The following is a 6166-nucleotide window of genomic DNA, read 5'->3' on the forward strand; positions in this document are numbered from 1 at the left end:
ATAATCAACAAAAACCTTAATAAAAAAATATTAGATCCTAGTTATCTATGGATCGGTCTTTAGCCTATATATGGATAGTCAGTCTCACGAGACGATTAATATTTACTTCTTTTAGTTACGCTTCACTACATATCCCAAGATGCAAATAGTTTTCCCTATTCCTCTTTTGAGGCCTCTAAAAAGCCAGTAGGCTTGACTTCATGCGGCGCCGCAAGAACCAAGAAGCGGATGACATCAAAGTACCGCGAGATATCTTTGGTAAGAATCTGATTTCGAATCGCTATCGCGATACTGTGATGTCATCCGTCTGTGTGTGAATAAACCTTAGTGTGCTAATATATAAAATATAAACTAAAACACTACAGGATACTAATATTCTAAAATAAGTAAATTGCAAAGTATTGCGTAGTCCAAGTGTTGTGCATGGTTGGGTAACAACAAACCAGCATTAGGTACTTTTTAAATTCAGCGGTTTGTGCTGCCAAATATTTACCCAGTAGGCCTATGGGTTAAAAACAACAAAGCATTTTATTAGAATGTACAAGTCAAGATCCAAATTTCGTTTTATATTTGCACATAGACTGCAATGCAGTTTCTAAAATTTCCCACAAGAGGGCTCAAGTGATCTATTCTCAGAACATGACTGTCAACAATTCTACGAAAGTAATTAATACCATGATGCTTTTGTAAGATGCTTTTATAGGATTTGTAGGAATAAACAGATGTATTACCACCCACAGGTTTAGTGGGACTGAATGGATCAACAACATTTCATAGAGAACACATAAAAACACAGTGTGTGTGAGTAAAAAGACCGTGTTATCCTCCAAAAAACTGTAGCCTACAATAAAATACATTGAATCAAATGTGATTCAAACTAGAACAACCCATGTGAATCGTTTAAAACAAAGCTTCTGATGTTTTACTTTTCATTCATTCAAATTGTCATTTGCATGACTCCCATTTTGCATTTAGCAATGACAGCATGTATTCATGTCTCTTAAACAACAAAGCTCCTCAATGGCCTGAACTTGCTTCTGTAGCTCAATTGGTGGAGCATTGCGTTCGCAGTGCAAAGGTTGTGGGTTGAGTCTACTAATACCCCAGTGGAGTTTGAATGCACTGTAAGTAATTTGCATAAAAGTGCCTGCCAAATGCATAAAGCACATAGATGTATTTTGAATAACATGGCAGCTTTAAATTGAATCAGATGGCCCTCTTGGTTTAGAAAAGGGACAATCAGGACTGATTTGGTACTATTTTTAGGAACTGTTCCAGGAAATGGAAAACAAGGTGAAAAGGCTTTGTCTATAGCAACATAAAGTTAAGACAACAAACTCTAAAACAAAAGTTGATGGTTATCAAAGGCAGCTGTTAAAATATATACTAAATATTTTCACAAATAAATAAATAGCAAATATTTAATCATTTTTTAAGCATTTTGTATGACTTTTATTTTTATTAACTTGTTTGTTTGTTTTAAAATTAGTTTTCAAATTGTATGTTTTTTAAGTAGAGCATCTTTTACTTTTTATAGTGTACACAAAGTGATTGACATCACTAATGCTCTTTGATTTTCTTTGCAACGATAAATGTGACATGCAACATGCTGTTCTGTTTTTCATTTCCGTACCGTCAGGTCCTGACGTCTTTGATTGAGGATCCGCTGACATTTGAAGGTTGTCTTATTGGTCTTATTAAATGACTCAGGCATGTTTACAGGCCTTGTGCAATTTATAACTCAAAATACTCCAGACAGCCCTGACTAAGCTCTCATTTTATGCTGTTTTCTTCATCTTTTTTAAAGGGTATAGTCAATTGAATGGCCATTTTTGAGGTGATTCTCAAAGTCAAGATCTATTTCGCCTTTCAAGAGGCAATTTAAGACCACCAGAACAAAAAAATAACCAGCTTAACTAAATAACATGTGTATTCATGTGTTTTCGACTATTATTTTATTTTTGTCTACTTATTTTGCTAAGTAATTTTGCTGACGCTATTGGAAACATATGGTCCCAGAGACGTGTGGATAGATGAACCCCTAAAATACAATTGACTTATTATTAATATACAATAAAATGGTATTAATAATAAAATTATAAATCCCATTAATGTTTTTGTTAACAATATAAATATATTAATTTGCTACATTTTATTCCAATTAAAATTGAATTTATCCTGCATATTCCCAGCCAACAGAGAAAAGTTCCTTGAAAGTTCTCAAAATTCCCAAAAACGTTCTGCCAACATAAAAAGTGTCCAGTTTTTTTACATTTTAAGAACATTTCTGGGTTGTCTGAACTTTAGAGGAATGTTACATTCTACCATTTCCAAACGTTATGACAATGTCATCTTTTAATGTTCACACAATGTTTAAAACAACTGTTTACTATATTTACTTTTTGGCTTGTTATGTAAATGATAGAGAAACATTGCATTTTATTATTTTAAAACTAGACATTATTTCTGAATGTTCGATAAAAATATTGCTGTAAAAAACACAGTTCACTTTAGATGTTCATTTAAAGTCAATATTATGGTGATCAGTGTTTGTTTTAGTTGGACTCTTGACCATTGACATTTTGCTTGCTATTTTTTTCCTGGTTGCATTAACATTGTGTGTATAAAACACATTTGTTATAGTAATGTAAAGTTAGTTCAATTCTCTGGTTAATTAATTGATTTACTTACTCGTTACAATTTTCTTTTCTATTAAAATGAGATCCAGCACTCTCACAGCAATTTGTCAATAAGGATTTTTATGGACAAAAATTAAAGGCGGAGTCCACGATGTTTGAAAGCCAATGTTGACATTTGAAATCACCCAAACAAACACGCCCCTACCCCAATAGAATCTGGACCTTCTGTTGATAGACCCGCCCCACACATACGCAACCCGGCATTTGATTTTTATTTGATTGGCTATAAGTGTGTTTTGGTAGTCGGCCCGTCTCCTTTTCCAACGCGTTTTTCAAACATCGTGGACTCCGCCTTTAACTCCTGTGTATTTGGGACCCCCAAACACCAAGAATCAGAGTATAAATCTCAACATTTCAAAAATTATGACCTAAACTGGACTTTAAAATGCATTCAATATTCATTTTTAATGGCACATAACCCTGCATTGTAGAATTGCAGGCATGCCACATTAATAATTTAATTAAAATGCGGTCACAGGTGTGCATATATATCCTAGTTTTAACTTCAACTCTTCTTTCATCTAATATCGGTTACAGTTTCTTCCAGTCCTGTATTTTATCACTCACCTACAGTACTATTGCTTGTTGCTTATCTGAGTTTTTCACTAGCAGTCGAGTGTCTGCTCTTCATGAGGTTACTCAGAGCTTAAGGGCAGCTGTGGATGCAGTTGTCACAGCAACCGTGTTAAAACCAAACCTCATCTTAAGAGTATACATTTGTGCAAAAAGCTGTGTTGTAAACGCTGCCTTACAAACGTTCCACCAGGCCTAAAAGTACTGTCCAGGCTATATCCTACATAAAAACCTTTCCCCGCTGGAGAAATGCATCGCACTGAAAGCTATTTACAAACCGTGGACAGCTGGCTTGGCTGCGAACTGACTGAGGTTGTTCATCAAATAGCATATGGTCCTTCTAACTGATGGACATGTTAGACTAAATTAAAAACATCTCTACATATGAGCAATTACACTCTTTAAAATTAATGTGGGTTAAAGGTTTTTCACAGTGATGTCACTGACAAAAAAAATCGTGCATCATGTAGCATCTTTATTTTTAATAGAACTAAATCTACAGTATTAATCTGCTTTGATAATTAGCTTTGAGAAGCTATTGCAGATTCTACAGAAGTGGAAAAGTATAATTCATTTTTCTGGCTTTACTTAATGAAAGAAAACAAGATCCAGAAACTGATCCATATTTTCCTTTCCATCTCTCTTCCCATTCCAAGGTTGGGACAGGGTCATGTGTCTAGGAGAGCCCATACAAATGCATTATCTCCTGAGATGCTCAGGACAGAAATAGACCACCCCTCTTTACTCTCTCTCCCTTTCTCCTGTGCCATTTTTGTCTATGGTTGTAGAAGGGATTTGCTTCCCATTGGATCATCCTTATAGGTTGTTTCATGTATCTGGCTCACTGTAGAATGATTAATAAAACATTGCATGGGTTTGTCTTCTGTAAAACAGGACACACATGCTTTCTCTTTGGGATGCATACAGGAGGATGAGTCGTGTGATTAATTGGATGGGAAAGGAAACATTTCTCAGGAGATCTGATCCAGATTCCCACGGTCACTTTTCTTACTGAGGTACACTGGACACATTAAAGAATACGCTAGACCAAAAATGGAGCGTTGTACAGTAGTTTGTAATAGTATGCCATTCTGCTGTAATAAATTGTGTACAGTATTTCAGCCAAAAAAAATTTGTCATCATTTACTCACCCTCATATTTATCTAAAATTTAGTTTATTTCTTCTGTTGAACACAAAAGAACATATTTGGATAAATGATGGTAAGCACTTATGATCACATGACAATCACCATTGTTCAGTAAACTTGTGTGTAATTGTTTCGGACTGAAGGCCGTCAGGTTTGAACAGGAAAAACTGCAATAAAAACTAACAACAAAAAGCTAAATATTAAAAAACATCCTTTGCATTTAACTCTACTAACAGAAATGAATGATGTTTATTTGACTTCACAAGGAATATAATAACATTTAAAACAGCTTGTTTGATTTAACTTAATCAAATTATGACACCTATTTCCACACAATTAAACTGATTTATATGAACATAAGCCGGGGGGTTGTACTTACAAGTAAAAATTCGGTATCACTTTATTTTACAGTATGTGTACTTACCTTGTACATATATGGTAAATAAGTTGTACTTACCGACAAATGTGTGGTACTTACTTTTAGGTATCTACATGGTAATTAACTGGTATCATTACTGTACTTACCAGTGGTACATACTTGGTAGTTATTATGTAACTCTAGATAACTGGGTAATAACAGATACATACTTATAGTGTAGGTATACTGTAACTAACGAGAAACATTACTGTACTTACAAATAAATGTACAATTTAAATATTTAGTATTTACAGGCAAGTTAGGGTTGATGACAGGTATTTTTAGTGTACATATATGATAACTAATATCAAACACTACTGTACTTACAAATTGTATATACACAATAAGTGTGTACTAGTGAATGTACCCAGTAGTTAATACGTATGACAGTCAATGGTTGGGTTTGCCTCACAGTGACATGTATATGATACCATATCTTAGGTGGTAGGTCCTATGTAATAACTGTGTAAAAAGCAACACTTTATTTTACAGTCCTGTTTCCATGCAGTTACCATGGACGTACTAGTGAATGTACCCAGTAGTTAATGCGTATGATAGTCAATGGTTGGGTTTGCCGGACAGTGACATGTATATGATGCTATATCTTAGGTGGTAGGTCCTATGTAATAACTGTGTAAAAAGCAACACTTTATTTTAGAGTCCTGTTTCCATGCAGTTACCATGGACGTACTAGTGAATGTACCCAGTAGTTAATGCGTATGATAGTCAATGGTTGGGTTTGCCGGACAGTGACATGTATATGATGCTATATCTTAGGTGGTAGGTCCTATGTAATAACTGTGTAAAAAGCAACACTTTATTTTAGAGTCCTGTTTCCATGCAGTTACCATGGATGTACTAGTGAATGTATCCAGTAGTTAATGCGTATGATAGTCAATGGTTGGGTTTGCCGGACGCTTTAACTACTGGGTACATTCACTAGTACACACTTATTGTGTATATACAATTTGTAAGTACGGTAGTGTTTGATATTAGTTATCATATATGTACACTATAAATACCTGTCATTTACCATAACTTGCCTGTAAATACTAAATACTTATATTGTACATTATTTGTAAGTACAGTAATGTTTCTTGTTAGTTACAGTATACCTACACTATAAGTATGTATATGTTATTACCCAGTACTTACCTACAGTTACATGATAACTACCAAGTATGTACTACTGGTAAGTACAGTAATGATACCAATTATTTACCATGTAGATACCTAAAAGTAAGTATCATACATTTGTCGGTAAGTACAACTTATTTACCATATATGTACAAGGTAAGTACACATACTGTAAAATAAAGTGCAACCAA

This window comes from Misgurnus anguillicaudatus, unplaced genomic scaffold (genome assembly GCF_027580225.2).
Source record: "Misgurnus anguillicaudatus unplaced genomic scaffold, ASM2758022v2 HiC_scaffold_26, whole genome shotgun sequence".
NCBI classification, from domain to species: domain Eukaryota; kingdom Metazoa; phylum Chordata; class Actinopteri; order Cypriniformes; family Cobitidae; genus Misgurnus; species Misgurnus anguillicaudatus.